The sequence below is a fragment of the Cnephaeus nilssonii genome (assembly GCF_951640355.1).
Source record: "Cnephaeus nilssonii genome assembly, chromosome: 8".
Classification (NCBI taxonomy): domain Eukaryota; kingdom Metazoa; phylum Chordata; class Mammalia; order Chiroptera; family Vespertilionidae; genus Cnephaeus; species Cnephaeus nilssonii.
The window spans coordinates 64,953,311-64,972,568 of NC_137079.1; the positions used below are offsets into that span (position 1 = coordinate 64,953,311).

Consider the following 19,258-nt stretch of genomic DNA (forward strand, 5'->3'; position numbering starts at 1 on the left):
AGGACAGTCCATTCCTTATTCACAAGACAGAATAGTGGAAAAAAACCTATGTAGAATCATCTCTTAACAATATCCAACCCCCCATTTCTAGACCATCTTGGTTCCTAGTGAATTTTTACATAAGTATAAACTATATAGACTATTCTGGCTGGCTAAATGACAAAGGCAGGGACAAAAGCATTAAGTTTCTCTTATGCAGTGTTTAATTAAAACTACTATTAACAGAGCACAAAACAGTAGAATTAGGCCAAGCTGCATACTTTCTAGGGTTTCAGAATAAACCAGCTGTATAAATCCAATACATCATCAGAATTCATCTTAAAAATCCAAGTGGCTTTCTCCTTAAGTTTGAGTATTTGTGCCAAGGAACTAGCTTACTTGGAGTAGGGATATTATTGACAATTTTACAAACTACTCTTTGGGAAGGATACATAATTGATGAAAATATTGCCTTGAAGCAGGGTGACATTAGATTCAAATAGATATTCAAAACTTTATTGAGGAATTCTATATTTTCCTTAAAATATTTCGGTGGTCATGATTACAAATATTTAATTATATTAAATTTAACCATTTTATATCATATATTTAGGTATTATATCAAACATATTTTAAAAACAGTACTGTAAAACAGGGAGCATTGAGAATGGGCACACTAATCACTCAGAGTAGGCATGAGCTATGAAAAGCACGCCAGCTGTACTGGTGAGCACTAGCTCACAGGATTCAGTAGGGCGAGAAAATGTTCATTTATGTAGACACCATCTTCTAGTAATTGGGAGTGATTATTTGCTTCACTGATGAATTTTAAAAATCAATCAGATGGAAGCTATTTTTAACATCCCAAAAATATTCATGACAAAATATCATTGAGATAATGCACTATTTGATAGCACTGAAATTTAGAAGCTTGATGATACAGGGAAATAACATTTCAGATGCTATTTTAATTTTTACTAACAATCTATTATGACCAGAGTATGATTCCTTCTTAGATGGATTTTATTCTGCCTTAGATGGTTACTTACTTGCTCGCGTGTCTTATTGGAAATTGTGTGCAAGTGTGAATTTATAGCAAATAATTGGATGCATTCTAATCACAGTTTCATGCTGCTGTAATATCTGCAAATAAAACAGTCATTTAGACAAAGTAAAGTACCAAAACCTAAAACTGTATTTTCAATTTAACCTTAAGACAAACAGGCCTGAAAATAATTCACAGTAGGTAGAAATTGAAAAGAGTTTTGTTATAGAACTTTATAAAGCCTTAAATATTTTTAAAATTTATATCAAAATAATTTGTGAAGTGTACAGTTCATAAATTTTACTTATTTGCTTTAAAAAATACATTTTAATAAATAGCATAATACTGATATTAGTATCATATAAAATCAATAACATATTAACATATTTTTAATCAGGCCTAGAATAAAATGTTAGTTTCTGTTATTCTGTTATGTAGCAGATCATATGAAAATGTGTAAATCATCAACCAAGCTCTTATGCAGAGTTCTTATACACAGTGTGCAGGTAAATTCAGGTGACCATCGGAAGGACTCAGGTATCCTATTTAATAAAAGGGTAATATGCAAATTAACCATCACTTTGTCAGAAAGATGGCAGCGCCCACAGCCATAAAATGGCAGCGCCCAGTCCTCTCAGCCCTGCCAGAGTCCCCCAGTCCGGGGGGGGGGGGGGTGGCTGCTGAGAGTGGGCAGCGTGAGCAGCCTGGCGGAATGCTTGCTTCGTCACCACAGCGACGAAGCAAGCGTTCTGTGCCCAGTGCAGATGGGCCTCTGGGTCACGGAGAGCCTCTGGGCAGTGGGCATGGAGCGGCCAGGCCCTGCAGAGAGCTACTGGCGCACGGATTAATGCGCAGGGCTACTAGTCTATAATAATAAAACTGTGGTATGCTAATTCGAACATATGTCCTTCCGGATGACCTTTCAGATGAAGCCAGGGCTGCGAGGGAAGCCCGGGTCCTGGGTGCTGGAGGGAAGACAGTGCCGGCAGCTGCGGGAAGAAAGGCCTACCCTTGCAAGAATTTCGTGCATCGGGCCTCTAATCCTATCTAATAAAAGAGAAACATGCAAATTGACCATGCCTCTGCTATGCCCACAAGCCACGCCCACAAGCCAATCAGGAGTGAGTATGCAAATTAACCCAACCAAGATGGCGGTTAATTTGCATATCCAGGCACAAAAAACTGAAGACAGCGTAGAAGGAAGCTAAGCGCTGCAGAAGGGAGTGAAGCTGCGGGGAAGCAAGCAAGCAGGGCGGCGGAGAAGGGAGGGGAGCAGGCAGGGCGGCAGAGACTGGAGGGAAGCAGGCGGGGTGGAAGAGATGGCCGCAGGAAGCCCTATTCTTGCAGGAATCTTCCTGCAACGGGCCTCTAGTATATATATAAAACTGCAAAGGGACTTTGAATATTTTATATAAATAATGTGTTTTTTTGCCATTTTGAAACAGGTAGGCTTTATAAGAGAGAAAAATACGTTGTTGTTACTCTATGGATCTGCATATATTTCTACCTTTATAATCAGGAATGTATGCTTAGGTATTTGAGAGGTATTTTATTAGATAAAATGCTATTAAGACACCATTATTATGTTAAGTGTAATTTCACTATTAAATTTACAATACAAGAAATTTCCTATTAATTGTTTTATTTAATGTTATAATTTATGTCAGACAAACTAAAATATTTTAATAGTTTTATAATTTTTGTTCATATTTCCTTGTTTAAGTAAAAATTTCCACAGATGCTTCATAAATTAATGTTCTGAAATTAATCCTGAGAAGCAGATTCTCAAAAAGATGTTAATAAGATTTAGTATCATGAAATAATAGTCCTGAATTGAGTTCAAATATCTGTTCTTGACTGATAGGTAGCTGTGTGACCTTGGGCAAAAAATCACTTAATTGGTATTTTAAATTTTTTGTCACTTGTTAAATGAGAGAATATAGCATAATATATCTAAACTTCTATCCATTTTAGTTCTAAATCATGAATGGGTATTGAATGCCTAACAACCTCTTCAGAGTTATAGTTAAAATATATCAATATTTCAGCAACATTTCAATTCCCTATCTTGGCCTAAAATACATTTGCATTATGTAAAAGTAGTAAGTCAATGAGAAAGAGGGTAATTCCACCTTCCATCCACATGGTGAATGTTTTCTATTCTTTGAGAATAGAGAAATCACTGAAGGAGATTCTATGTCAGGAAATTAGACATGATCTTTCCACCTGAATGAAATCTTTCAGCTCTTTGACCAGTTATAAGAATGATCTTCTCATCCCTAGGGTTATGTATATGTTGTATTAACTACCATTGAATTCCATCAAGCAGATATGCCTCAGATTTCTTAGAACAACTTGCCTTTCTGGGGTTCTACCAAAATATCTCTGCCTCCAGGCTTCTCTGGACCAAACTCCCATAAATCTGTCCTGCAATGACTCCTTTAGTCATTATGACTTTTATTATACAAACAAAACAGTGTACATATAGGAATTATTTTTATACAATTAAAGTGGACAGAAATTAATATATAATTTATATGACAGTAAAATCATCATGAAGGAATATTAATGATTGTGCAGTTCAACACTGCTATTTTAGAAAACAATCAAAGGCCACCAAATATATAGCCAGATGGTAGCAGAATTGGAAATAAGACAGATATCCAAGCAATTTATTCTTTCTAGTATTCCACAGTCACAGTCTTTCCTAATATGCCATGTGTTGCTAGTTTGTATGTTCATCTGTGGTAGCCATGTGAAGCCACTTTCTACTTTTAGGAGCTTAAGAATAAAAGTGCCAAATCTATATCACATACTAGCATTTTCTACTGAATCTGTGAAAAAAACAACAACAACACAGACTTGTGCTGCTTTAGGGGGAAGGCAAAAAACAGAGCTCACCACGGGCATGTCCTGAGTTCAAGCACCTGAGGGGATTTTTGTTCTTTGTCTATGTGCTACTGTGGCCAACATCAGAAGCTTTATCCTCATGTGGCCCCGTTAACTGTACGTTGTTCTATAGCTGCTGGTGGTACGGTTTATTTAATTCTCTTTAGAGTGACTTTCTTATATAGACATTTAAAAAAAGATCTCTCTTATAGTAAGCATTTGGCTCTGGAAATAAATTGAGTTTAGAATAAATTTCTTTTATATTAAAGGAATACCATGGAAATGTTATTATGCAGTGACTGAAGGACAATTTAAGTATTTTGAATGTTGAGCCATTATAATATGGGAATTTAGACATGTAGATTTGAAAGGATTTTCAATCATCTCTTCAAATTGGCACCATCATATCTCTGGAGCGTGTGCTGGCAAATGGAGCATAAATAAGAAAATTAAAATGTTCATTTTCAAATATAAACAGAATGGGAATATTTATGTAGATAATAAATGTTATTGATCAGGAACAACATATTTTGTTTTTATGCAAAATAAAATAGCCATCTATAAGGAGAATGTATATATTAATTAGTTTGAAAACTTTACAGAACAAAATATAAATTTGTTGAGAGAAAAACATTGGGGGAAAATAGAAAGCATAGTAAAAAATGCTCTTTCAAAAATGTGTAACATTTTAATTTAATTTTATTTTATCTTATAGATTTTCATTTCGAACACAGTCAATATTATTCTTTCATATTCCACATAAACAAAAAGCTCTTGGCCATCTTTTTTGTTTTCCCCAGAGTATAAGGGTCATGAGACCAAAAAGTGACAAAACTACTGTGGTTTGTCCCAGCCATGCTTGGCCAATTTCCTCCTTTGACCACGTAAGGTGCCACTCCCATATAAGGCCCTGGCTGGGCAGAGGTTTTTGTCCCTTATCATCCAGGAAGCTGATTTGTGGTGACCTCTTGGACTTGGACTAGTTGGCTTGTATTTGTCACTTTAATTCCATTTTGGGTTTTGTGGGATTTCTTTCCTCTGATTTTTACTTTTTTTCTCTCATTTTTCTTTATTATTTTTCCTTTGAAACATTTATTTGTCTTACCTTTTTTATTTTGCTATTCATTTTTATTTTAAGAAATTTCTTTTCATTGTTGTTCTTACTTTGAAGTCACCATGTCTAATGACCTTGCAACAATCTTTGCCAATGAGGAATGTCATATTGGCGATTACTTACTCCTGAACACCATTGGCAGGGATCCTTTGCTGAGGTGTGGTTGGCCTGGCACATGCTGACCGAAACAGAGGTGGTTGTCAAAGCCATTAGTCATCGGGGTTTCTCTATATTTTTTCAAGAAGTCTATTGTTTTAAGGGATTAAATCACCTCAATATCACAAAGTTATTTGAAGTGATTGCCAACCAGAACAAACTGTATTTCTTCCTGGAGCATGTGAGTGGAGGGGACTTAATTGATTACTTGGAGAACTATGGCCCCATGACCAGGAGGATGCCCGAGCCATGTTCCAGCAGATGATATCAGTGGTACAGTACTGCCACCAGAGGGGCAGAGTCCACGGGGACCTGAAGCCAAACAACACACTTATAGACAGTGAAATGAATAATAAAGTAGCGGACTTTGGCTTCAGTAGGGAATTTAATGACCATAAACTAAGCACCTTCTGTGGCACTGTCTCCTCTATGGCCCCAGAGATCTTACAGCATCAAACCTACAACAGCCCCATGGTTGACATATGGAGCTTGGATGTTACTTTTGTACAGGATGGTGATGGGGGTTGTGCCATTTTGGGGACAATTTTTGGAAACTGAAGAAGTAGATACTGAGCGGACAGTTCCACATACCATAATTTATGTCAATGGAAGGTCAAAAACTTTAAAAAAAAGTAATGACCCTTGACCCCGGCCAAAGACCAATGCTAGAAGATATAATGAAGGACCCCTGGCTCAACATGGGCCAGGATGAGAAATGAGGCCATATAGTGAACCAGCCTGGGGTAACATAGATCCCCAGGTACAGAAATAGTGAAGAACATCAGATTTAAACAGCACAAGATCCAAGAGTCAGTAACACACACAACATACTGTAAACAGGGTGATAGGAACATACCTGATCCTAAGAATGACGAAAACCAAGACAAAGGGCCGCACCATTGGGGTAAGGCCCTGCCCCTCCCCTGACACCAATAGCAGTCAGTGCTTCCTCAAACCTAGAGGTTCAGTGATCTGGTGAGAAGACCAAAGAGCTTGGCATTCCCCCACAGTGCCTGTGATTGAAAGTGACCATTACTTACTCAGCCTGGAATCCATGACCACCACTCCCCTATTGGACCCTGAATTTCGGGCCACCACCCTAACCCAGACCTTCAGCATGACTCTGGGGGCTCCCTTACCACCCACAGCAGCAGCAGCATTATCAGTGGAGGTGGAGCCCCAGAAGGAATCACAAAGAAAACTGCCTCTAATCTGGGCAGCCTGATGGTGGGAACCCAGATCCTCTCTGGCCCCAGCCAGGACCGGCAGGGGGTGGCTAGTAGGGTCTTCAGGTTTTTTTTTAAGATTCACATGTTATAGGTAGTTCACTAACCAGAAACATCTCAAAAGGGCAAAAGTCAGGCCAATATAATTTTTTAACTTGTAGACGGCCAAGGCAGGGCCACGGTCAACTTGAAGATGCTGAGCTCCAGGAAGGCCAGCCAGCTGGTACAGGAAATAAGCCAGAGGCTGAATGCAAACAGCTGCAGGTGAGAGCAGTGCCAGAAATACATGCTGTGTGCAAGGTGAGACGACTTGTTCCAGTGGACCACGGAGGTCTGCAAACTGTCACGGTGTTCGTTCTCTGCATGGGATTCACATCAGGAGGGTATCCAGCAGCTCCATGATCTTCAGTAACAACTAATCCAAAATACCTGCTGAGCTTGGAGGACTGCCTGGACCCCTCTGGGGGTTCAAGAGGAGAGGGTACCCTCACTGCAGGTCCACCCCTGGGCCCCACCTGAAAGAAACTTCAGAGACTGGACTTTTTTTTGGACCCTTCCCTTCCCTGCTCTCATTTGCTCCCATGTTTCTGGTGCTTCTTATTAAAGTACTTGGTGTTGTTTTTTTTTCCTAAATTTTGTGATAAACTTGATGATCCAGAAAGAAAAAGAAAAAGTTGCATAGGAAAAAATGACTCTAAGTTTACCCATAATGGAAGTTTACATTCTAAACAAATTATAGAGATTATATTAGAAACCTGTAAATTGCTTGTAAAAAAAAACCTTGCATGTTTGTTTTTCTTCCCCTAAAATTTTAGGAAATTGATTAGTATCACACTAGTAAGTACATGGATATTATGGTGGCAGTATAAGGATCTTATAAACATACATTTTGGGTTAAAAATTGAGTATCTTTCAATTGGGAGATTTATAATACCTATCATTTTTATATTATAAAATAGCAAGAGTAAGATTTAACAAAATGATAAAAGTGATTGAGATACACACAAAAAATCATATTTTATTGAAAAGCTGTTAATGCTAATCTTCATTAATACAGATATTATATTTAAAATTTAAAAAGATTAGTAATCATAATATCAGTAGATTTGTGGTAGAAATTTCTTAATTTCATACCTTAAATTTTGCCATTTAATCACGTTGAACTTTTTTTCAAAGAAAAAGGGATAATCATAAAAACTAATAACTATATTAAACTATCTAGTCTACAATCCTCAAAATACTAAGTAAAATCTTTTTATATGTAGTGCAAATAGACATTTAAATTCAGGCAGCTTTGCAACAGCACTTCTATTAGATAATGTGTTATGTAGAAAGTAAAGGCATCTAATTGCCATATTCTCCTACAAAATTAAAAGAGGTCTGCTCTAGAAATTACATGTAATCAATATGAATGCATCTATAAAAGTCACTACATATGGCACCCTGCAATTTAATCCTTTCTTCATAATTACTGCTGGTGATGGTTTTATATTTAGAGTGCACATAAGGAATAAATGCTTTGGTACCAAACTAAAATATTATATTTTCTTATGATTTTAACCCAATACATAATTTCTCAGCTCAACATGTATAAGTAAGTTAGTGAGTTATTTGTAATTAATTTTGATTTAAGTGTTGACTTAAAAAAGTAGACGTTTTGTCTTTTACTAGTATAAAGAGAAACCATCAATTTTGTCAGCAAGAACACCATGGAAATCATCCATAGACATTTAAAATTCAAATTAATAAAGGTACAATTAAAATTATTTTGGGGAAAATAATCTGATTCTTGTGAAAGTTAATCAAAGCACACAAACATAACTTGCTTACACAATGTGACTATCTTTAGTTTTAGATTCTGTTTCACTTGAAATGGCAGGTGGTTTTTCCAAAGACTACCACAGCAATTCACCTGGTTTTACATATGATCTAAAGAACTAATCACTACTTAATGGTTTTCTAAACATTGTTTTCACAAATTAGATCCATGACAACTGTCCATAAGGAAATGATCACATAATTTTGAGCAGCCACACAGTATCAGGCATTATTGTTATATTTATGTTGTATGTACTAAGTTATGATTTTTTAAAAGTTTTTGAAGTCATATTTATCATAAATATATTCAGATATCTTTTATTCACAAGATCAAAGTACATTTTTTTCAGAAAGGATAGAAATATTTTTAAAATAAGCAATATATATTGTGCTCTATATTGCATTTAGAAAGAGCAATATTTTTTAGAGTTCAGATGAATAACCTCAGTTACAATTGGGGTTGTATAAGTAGTTTTAATAATTATCAACAAGATTATTGATCATTAATATTTCATAAATAAACAGCAGCGTACCAACATGTTCTTATCATTAAAAAGCTAAGTTCTTAGGTTATTTTTATGTATTCTTATATTTTATTCTTGCAAATTGAAAAATATAATATGACTTCTCTTTCCAGTGGGCCCCCTTCCCACATTTAGAACTAATCGATTATTTTATACACTAGTGGCTCAGTGCACAAAATTTATGCACAGAGGGGGGTTTCCCTCAGCCCAGGCTCCACCCTTTCCAATCAGGGACCCCTTGGGGGTCATCCCTTTCACAACCCCTCTCACAATTTCCCCTAACCCCTCTACCTGCCTGCCTGATTGCCCCTAACCTCTCTGCCTGCCTGCCTGATCACCTCTAACTGCCTCTGCCTGCCTGCCTGATCACCCCAACTGCCCTTCCCTTGTTGGCCTGATCTTGCCCTCAACTGCCCTCCCCTGCTGGCCTGATCTCGCCCCCAATAGTCCTCCCCTGCTGGCCTGAACTTGCCCCTAACTGCTCTCCCCTGATGGCCTAATCACCCCTAACTGCCTCTGCCTGCCTGATCACCCCTAACTGCCCTCCCCTACCAGCCTGATCTTGCCCCCAACTGCCCTCCTCTGCTGGCCAATTTTGTTCTGATTGGTCGGTTTCTATGCCAGTCATCATCAAAAGTTCTGCCTCCTAGGCAGCCATTGGCTCCTCACAGTTCACCCAGATTTGGTTCTGATTGCTCAGTTTCTATGCCAGTATGCTTCTCTGGGCCATCTCTGGGCCTGATTAGAGAAGTGGGTCTGATCAGCAGCCCCCGTGGAGGCCTGGAGAGAAACAGAGGTGTGGTGGCTGGCAAAGCCCGGAGAGAAAGAGAGAGGCAACAGCTGATCAACATCTGCCACGGAGGTTGCAGATCAGACCCTGCCTCTCTTCGGGCCTTTCTCCAGGCTTGATCCGCAGCCCCCTCGGCAGTCATTGCTGGGTTGCTGCGCCCACACTGGTGGCAGTCAGTGCTGGGTCACCACGGCAACCTAGCACTGACTGCAAGACTGACTCCCGGTCAGTTGAACCTTCAGTTGTTTTGGACATTATGGACCCTGGTTTTTATATATGAGGATGTTTTCTGGACACTGTTTCAGGGCCTACACAAAATTTAAATATATTTTTTAAATTGTATAACCCCAATGGAGCTATCACATTGACTATTTCATAACCAAGTACTCTTAGAGCCTGACTTTTATGTGATAGATTTATCATCTGTAGTTTTTAAAATGTCTAATTCTTTCATAACCTTTTTTTTTTTTTTTTTTTTTTTTTGCTATGGGGGACTTAATGACCAAATGTTCCTCTATCTCCACCATTTCTCAGTGCAGTATTCTGGGAACTTAGTTAGCATTTTGTACTTCACAATCTTTATTATTAAAATCATTCATATCTGGGTAATCGACAGTCTGCTTCTGTAAGCCTCTGGCAACTCCACAATATTGAAGTTCTTCAGTGAGTTACCACTAACCCTTTACATCCCAAACATTCCAATTAACAACTCAGTATACCCCAGGAATCAGCTATGTGGTCATGCATCTAATGTTTGAAAAGAAATGAGAGATAGCCTAAAAGAAATTAACCAGAATGCCTAGAAGCTTTTGAGTGCATTTGTATTATTCTGATTCATTTTTCAAAATGGCAATCTGCTATCTGTTCCCTAAAGACATAGCCACCATATTGAGCATAACTGAAAAGTTCTTTTAAATCTTGTTTTAACAGAATTTACTCATTACATTTTGCCCCACTGATCTTCATGTTAACCCTCTTCTACCTGTTGCTGTTTATATTTCATTGATGTTGCTTGGAAAAGGTAGCAGTGGAAATAGACTACTGGGGAATTCATTTCTGACTTTTCCTTCTGCAGCTGAAATAGGGCAGAGCTCTGATAAGACTGTTATGACAACAGAAGCAACACTAAAATAGGGGAATTACTTTATCTCCTACAAAGTTCTAAATATAGAAAACAAGAAGCCTAAACTTCCAGGAGTAGTTTCTCAGTGGCAATTTATTGTGGACAAAAAATTAAAATTTCAATCTGTCTGGATATTTCTACTTTTTTTTTCTTTACAGCCTGCCATGACACCAGCAAGATAGTATACAAACATAAGATGCAGTTTATGATTGATTACAGCTTCAGTATTTTCTGATTTATCTATAATTCACTTATGTATAAGTATGTTAATAACTATATTTGTATATTCATTTTACAGTTTTAATTGTCTCTCATTTGTCATTTGATTTGAGTCAGACATTATTATCATATAAAAATTGTGGAATATGAGGTTAAGTGACTTGTTTGATTGGTTAATGACTAAATAATTGAGCATATCTAGCTTTAGGCTATGAAACTTGCATGTGATTGAGTCACATTATATTGGCTTTGCAAATTCTTTTGGTAATGAGAAATTTTGGATACAGTCCACTTGCATTTTTCAAATGTACCTGACATAATTACTAGTATGACAAGTTATTGATTATTCTGAATAGGAAGTGTAACAGTCTAATGTGCAAAGACTTCAAATGACATATTGATATGTGTTTTACGGGCCCACAGAATTTAATCTGATGCTTACAGATTTCATTTTAAGAAAAACAATTATTTAGGAATGTAGGGAAAATATGTTTAATCTTGCATTTACACACTCTTCACATCCTCATATCCTGCATTTTGTTGGAAAGAAATATGCCTCAAAGCCTGCATGGTCTCTCTCTAGCTCTTCCCATGGTGTCTGTTTTTAAAGATCATATAATTATACAGAATTCAGAAGGGCCTTTTATAATTGGAAGTTTGTATTTCACTATATAAAAATTTGAATCTGCCAATAGCAATACCAAATAAACCAATGGTCCATGATATATAAGAATCTTAAGGATGCTGATTCTAACTTAGAATAAGTTTTGGTTATTTTCTCACAATTGTTGAGTTAATAAACCTTTCATTAGTAATGGTATGATTGCTTTAATACATTTCTGTTGGATATACTTTGGGAAAACTCCCTTCCTTCCTTCCTTCCTTCCTTCCTTCCTTCCTTCCTTCCTTCCTTCCTTCCTCCTTCCTTCCTTCCTTCCTTCCTTCCTTCCTTCCTTCCTTCCTTCCTTCCTTCCTTCCTTCCTTCCTCCTTCCTTCCTTCCTTCCTTCCTTCCTTCCTTCCTTCCTTCCTTCTTCCTTCCTTCCTTCCTTCCTTCCTTCCTTCCTTCCTTCTTCCTTCCTTCCTTCCTTCCTTCCTTCCTTCCTTCCTTCCTTCCTTCCTTCCTTCCTTCTTTCCTTCCTTTCTTCCTTACTTCATGAAGGAAAAACATAATATGAGGACTATCTTAAAATTTGATGTGTTTTGTATAATATTGTTAACTAGAAGTACAATGTTATACAACAGATCTCTAGAAAATTTTTTACCTTGCTCAACTGAAACTTTTATATGCATTGATCAGCAACTCTCCATTTTCCCCCTCCCCTCAGCCCTGACAACTACCATTCTACTTTCTGCTTCTATGGGTTTGACTACTTAGATACCTCACATTAGAGGAATCATACAGTATTTATCTTTCCATGAGTGACTTAGTGTATTAATATGTTTTCTTCTTTTGGCCAAGAAGTCAGAGAGTAAAAACAGAAGATTTAAAAGATTCCTAAATATCTAAAAATGGGTTAAAAATATTGGACTAATTTGGAAATCTATTGTAAGACACAATTAGTGATATGACTTAGACATTACAGAAATTTTATTAAAACAAATTTCTTGTGCCTATTTTTATGTCAAAGACTTTATAAACAGTACTGTGGCCCTAAATCCCAAAAAAGGCTTGAAATATGGCACAAAGTATAATTGCCTTTTGCCTCTTGGTCCTTGATTTCCTTACACAGACAGTTGCAAATAGATGGGTCTAGCCCTAACCGGTTTGGCTCAGTGGATAGAGCGTTGGTGTGCAGACTGAAGGTCCCAGGTTCCATTCCGGTCAAGGGCATAAACCTTGGTTGCGAACACATCCCCAGCAGGGGGTGTGCAGGAAGCAGCTGATCAATGTTTCTAACTCTCTATCCCTTTCCCTTCCTCTCTGTAAAAAAATAAATAAATAAATAAAATATATTAAATACATAAATAAATAAATAAAATATATTAAATAAATAAATAAATAAATAAATGGGCCTAAGTTCAGTTACTTTATTGCTTTATAAAAACTAAACTCTCCTAGTTCAATTTTCATTTTGTTTTTTTATGATGACAGTGTCAAAGGGACTAATTGGTATATGTTTTGCATATGAGTCACTTAGAAGATCGTGAGGTATTTGTTCATAAAAGTAACCTGCTTAAATATTGTGTGAAAGCATTTCAATGTGAAGTTTAAGTAATCTATTCTATTAGACATGGAACTGATTAATACAAATTGTACATGGGTGAGCTTTATAAATATTATTTTGCATTCTTTATTTGCATGAAATAAATTTGGCAAAGACAATGTGCTTTAATTAAAATTAAGTTTCTCTGATCTCATAACTAGTATAAATGCCGAAAGGTGGATACTTATTGGCAAGATATCTAATAATAACATAATAAATCTACCTCTGTAGACATGTTCTGAAAACATAAAACCACAGTACATGAAACTCAAATGATTACTCTCATTTTTTCAGAGAAGAATGATTCAATCTTAAATAGAACAAAGCAATGAACCATAAACTTCAAATTTCGCTTGACAAAATAAATTGGTATAAAAACTAAACTGTTAATATGTTTGAAAGCCCTCTTGGAGAAACAAACTTTCTACAGATAAATTAATTCAATAATTTTATTCAAAGACTTTTTTTTCCATAATATTACCCATAAAAGATCATAGTCTAATAGATAATGAAGTTATTATTTTATTTCATTTATTTAAATGGTAAAAATAATCTAATTATTATAACCTTGATTTCATTAACATAATTTAAGTGCACACAATTTTCTGGACACCATGTCTTGTTTCTGACCCTAGATGCACAAATTCAGTTTTTCACCTTATGTATGATGGTAGATGTGGAGTTTTTGATGTCTTTTAACATATTAAAGATTTCTTTATTATTTAATTTTTAAGTATTTTTATCATAAAAGCACACTGTATTTTTTCAAGTGCTTTTCTTATCAATCAAAATGTTTATATGTTTTCTATTTTATTCCATTAATATGGTATAATATATTAATGAATTATCAAAATGTTAAACCAACTCATATGAATCATTCTTTCCATGTTTGATAGAATTCATCAGTGAACTCACCTAGGTTTGTGCTTTAATTTTTGAAAATTTTTAATTAACAATTCAATCTCTTTAGTTTATTTATTATTATTATTATTTAATCCTCACCCAAGGATATGTTGTTATTGATCTTTAGAGAGAGAAGAAGAGGGGGAGAGAGAAACATCAATTGACTGCCTCTTATATGCGTCCTGACTTTGTATCGAACTCTTAACCAGGTATGTGCCCTGACTAGATCAAACCCACAACCTTTTGGTGTATGGGACGACACTACAACCAACTTAGCCACTCAGCCAGGGCTCAATCCCTTTAGTATTTATAAGTCTATTAATATTGTTTTGTTTGTTTGCTTTTTACTTCTTGAGGCAGTTTTGGTCATTTGTTTTATTTTAGGAATTTGTACATTTCATATAAATTATCTAATTTGTTGTACATATTTTTTCACTCACAGCTAACATCGTACTTAATGGTGAAAAGCTGAATTTGTTCTAAGATCAGGAACAAGACAAAGATTTTCACTTTTCATTTCTATTCAACATTTTACTGGCAGTTCTAGCCAAGACAATTAAGCAAGAAAACAACAACAAAAAAAAGAAATAAAATGGGCAAAAAGTGGAAATAACTTAATGTCCATCAATTGATAAATGGAAAAACTAAATATACACCTATACAATAAAATGTTTAATCATAAAAATGAATAAAGTACTGAAACATTTTAAAACATAGACAAACCTTTAAAACATTATGCCATATGAAAGAATTTAGGTACAAAAAGCCACATATTATATGAATACACTTATTTGAAATGTCCAGAATAGAAAAATCTGTAGAAACAAAAGTATACTGGTTTCTTTCTAGGCCTAGACTATGAGGAGTGAGAGAAGGATGATGAGTGACTGCTAACAGTCTTTTGGGGTAATGATAATGTTCTAAAATTAGATTGCAGTGATTAGTATACAACTCAACTCAAAAGAATATATTCACCCCTATATTTATAGCAGTGTTATTTACATTAGCCAAGATCAAGAAACAGCCCAAGTGCCCATCAAGAGATGAGTAGATGCAAAAGCTATTTACACAATGGAATACTATGAAGCTATAAAAAAACAAATCTTACTCTTTGTGACAGCATGGATGAACTTGGAGATTATTATGCTAAGCAAAATGAGCCAGTCATCAAAAGACAAATTTCATATGCTCTCACTTATATGTGGAAGCTAATAAACAAAATAGAACCAGAGGCATGGATACATGGAACAGACTGACAGCTCTCAGTGGGGAGGCAGGCTGGGGCGGGGAGGTGGCTGGATAAAATCAGGTGAAGGGATTAGACACAAAGAACATATATGCATAACCCATAGACACAGTGTGATGATGGCATGAGGAAGGGGTGACAGGGGCTGGGTGGAGGTGGGTTCAGGGGGCAGAAAATGAGAACATCTGTAATGATTTCAACAATAAAAATAAAGTAAAAATATAATGTTCATTTTGTATAATAAAAAACAATGAATTATACACATTAATGAGTGAATTAATATGAATTATATCACAATATACTTGTTACATTTGTTAATGGACAACATAATTCTGAAGTTATAACTATCACTTCTTTATCATGCTTGCAGAAAGTGTAGTTTTTCAAAACATAAAAAATTAATTTCTTGCCTGGCAAGTGTTGCTTAGTGGTTGAGCGTCAACCTATGAACCAGGTCACAGTTTTATTCCCGGTCAGGGCACATGACAGGGTTGCAGGCTCCATCCCCAGTAAGGGACATGCTGGAGGCAGCCAATCGATGATTCACTCTCATCATTGATGTTTCTATCTCTCTCTCACTCTCCCTTCCTCTCTGAAATAAATAAAAATATATTTTAAAAATAAAATAAATTTCTTATTCACCAAGAGATGAAAACAGTTAATCCATAATTCCAAGCTGAATACAATGGCTTCCACATAAAAATGATTAAATTAGTTAATATGTATAGCATTTTAAAAAATAATTTGAGATAATATTTTACTTCCTTAATATACAGTTTTACATATACAATTATTTTATAAATAATTCCAAAGATGTTTCTAAAAACCTTAAATGGGGTTTTGATAAAACCAACCCAAATTTTACAAAAAGTATTGACATTAATAAGTATGATATGAAGTGACTAGGTTAAAATCAATCTAAATTTATTTTAGAGCTTTATTATATAGAGAAAACTGTTATATGCTTTCTAAAATGATTTATTTTATATTAAAAATGATTTTGCAAACTCACTTTCCTAAATAAGCAACCAATACTTTTTTTTTAACACGATGTGCTTAGAAACAAAAAATAAGTCTCCATGACCTTGTATGCTGTTTTCCCAGGTGTTAGTGTTTACTTTCATGTTAAAGCATAGTGCTTTTACCAGAATGTTTGCTCACAGAACCTGCAATATTGCTTGATTCATATTTTTTATATCATAAGTATTTGGAATGTCCTTAGGAAGGTATGGTTACTACTTATAATAATAATTAACTTTGATTCTAAAAAGTAAACCATCAAGAATTCATAATTCATGGTCTGAATCTCTTTATTCCTCAATTATGTAAAATAATTTCTGTTGCTGAATGCTCATATTCTCAGGAGTATAGGGCACTCTAAAAAAATCTGTTATACTCTGCTACTCAATGGTATTTCTAATAAATGTTTATCACAAATACTGTTTAAACGGTGCTTTTCCTAGTAAAGGAATTTACTCTATATGTATTCTTTCTTTAATATACTGTTAAGGTCCTGAAGGTTATACTGCAGTAACATATATAAAGGTATATGTATTTATTTACGGCCATGCATTTGAAAGAATCAAATTTATTCTGCATATATAAATCCATTTGACATTCTCTCTTCTGTTTCCAGAATGAAAGATTTAGTAAGTCAAATTATGTTTCCTACAGTGTGCTAAAATCAATTAAGTCCTTTCTGGGAACTGCAGAAAGACCATATAAATACTCTTTGTTCAGCTCTCATTCATGCAGGGGAAAGGCACTTTCAAGGGCCTACATGTTAGAAACACTGTTAGATTCCAATAACCTGCCAATTTTCAGTCTAATGTTTTATAAATGAGTTAAGTTATTGTTTCTACAATACTTTCAAAGTTATTAAGAGTGCCAATACAGTGCCTCAGTGCTTTGTGGGCTAATAAATAAAGATTCCAGTGAGAGAAAATTGGATGAAAGAAAACATTGAAAATGAGAGAATTTTCATGCTAATTTCAGGGAAAGAAAAATAGTTGGGAATTCCTGGAACACAATGTTCCAGAAATACAATCAGATGAGTTAACTTAGGTAGTACTCAAAAGCAGATCAGGAGCCCTGACCAGTTTGGCTCAGTGGATAGAGCATCGGCCTGCGGACTGAAGGGTCCCAGGTTCGATTCCGGTCAAGGGCATGTACCTTGGTTGCGGGCACATCCCCAGTAAGGGGTGTGCAGGAGGCAGCTGATCGATGTTTCTCTCTCATTGATGTTTCTAACTTTCTGTCCCTCTCCCTTCCTCTCTGTAAAAAACCAATAAAATATATTTTTTAAAAAAGCAGATCAGGAGTACCATGCAGATTTTCATCCCAATGTAATGGAAGCCACTGAATGACTGTGAGCAGGAAAATCCCACTATCACGCTTGACATGTAGAATAATTAGTATGGGAGGAGTTTGGATATTATCACAAGAGAAATAAGACTAAAGTGCTGACAAGGAAGCCAGGCCGGTGTGGTTCACTGCTTGAGCATTGACCTATGAACCAGGAGGTCATGGTTCAATTTCCGGTCAGGGCACATGCCCAGGTTGTGGGCTAGATCCCCAGTGGGGGATGTGCAGGAGGCAGCCGATCAATGATTCTCTCTCATCATTGATGTTTCTATCTCTCTTTCCCTCTTCTTCCTCTCTGAAATCAGTAAAATATATTTTAAAAAATAAAAATAAATAAAATGCTGACAAGGAGGATATAGCAATAATCCAAGCAAGAGATAATATGGGTATAAACTATGGGGTGGCAATGGGATAAATGGGAGGAACTTTTTTGACAGATATTTAAGAAACTAGTGGCCCAGTGCATGGATTCATGCACATTGAAAAGAAATTAATTAGAAGAAATATTTTAATATTGCTATTTGCCCTTTCTCTATAATACAAGTGTCAACCAAATTCATGATCGACAATGACAGATTGAAACACATGCGTGTGATTGGCGCCAGCGAGAACTTTTTATTTATTGCACATGCGTGAAGCAATTTAGCCTTTTATATATACAGAGAATAAACTTGCTTAATTATACCTGCTTTTTGAATTAGCTAAACTTTTTCTAGCCCAGTGAAGCACCCCACCTTCTCTTTCAGGTAATTGTCAGCAACACAGCAGTAAATATCAACAGGAAGCAGATTATTATTGTAAATCACACAGGGAGAACAAAGGGTAAAATATTTAACTGCAGCACTGTTTGACTATATTCTGTGCAGTGAGAAAACCTGAAATCATTTTCAAGGTCCACCATTTCTTACTTCTTTTCAGTCAGGTCAAGTTTATAAACTTTCTAAATCTCCATTTTCTAGCTAATGAACAGAAAATAGGATTCTACCGAATCTTCTATCTACCTACTCCAGGACTTCAGTGAGGATCAAATGAGATGGGGCATGGAAAAACGCTTCACAGACATTTGGTTAAAGTGTAAAATATTTGCACCTGGCTGTAAAGCAAGTCATGTTCCTGGGCTGAAGAAACTGCAAGGAGGCTAGTTGCTAGGGAGAGGAAGCAGGGAGTTGTTATGTGACATCATTACCCGGCACCCACAGTGACCCTTTCCAGGCTGGGCTGGGCTATTGGTCACATTTTGTGCCATGGGGTCTTGGCAGTGTCGGCTGCAATTTAGTGGGCTGTTGCTCCGGGGTGGTGGCGGGGCCTGTGTCCCCCTTGGGGGAAGCCGACTGTTGCTTTGTTGGTGCCAGGTCCATGGTGCTGTTTCTTTGTAAGTGGGAATCAGCCTTTGGCATTCTGGAGAAAGCATATTCTAGGCAGAGCAAACAGTAAGTACTCAGGCCCTGGAGTGAGAGTGTGAATCATGTGCTTTGGAAAAAAAAAAAAAAAGTTCAATATGGCTGAAGACTTTGAGTGAGGGAAAGATAATGAAGATGAGACTAGAAAGTTAGCTGAAGGAAAAGCAGGAAGAACTTCATAGGACATTGTAAAAACTTGAATTTTACTGTGAATGAAAGCCATTGGAGATTTTTAAACAAAAGAATATCATCTGGCT

The 19,258-nt window shown here is 36.1% G+C and overlaps 1 pseudogene across 1 annotated transcript in view; it reads right to left on the bottom strand.

Moving 5' to 3' along the window:
* The window catches only part of LOC307104043 (phosphoglycerate kinase 1-like), a 137,638-nt pseudogene extending 132,504 nt beyond the window's left edge, over window positions 1–5,134 (bottom strand). Inside the window, exon 1 of the transcript in view lies at window positions 5,078–5,134. The product of the transcript in view is annotated as a phosphoglycerate kinase 1-like (transcript). The remainder of the gene's footprint in view (window positions 1–5,077) is intronic.
* Window positions 5,135–19,258: the final 14,124 nt, after the last annotated feature.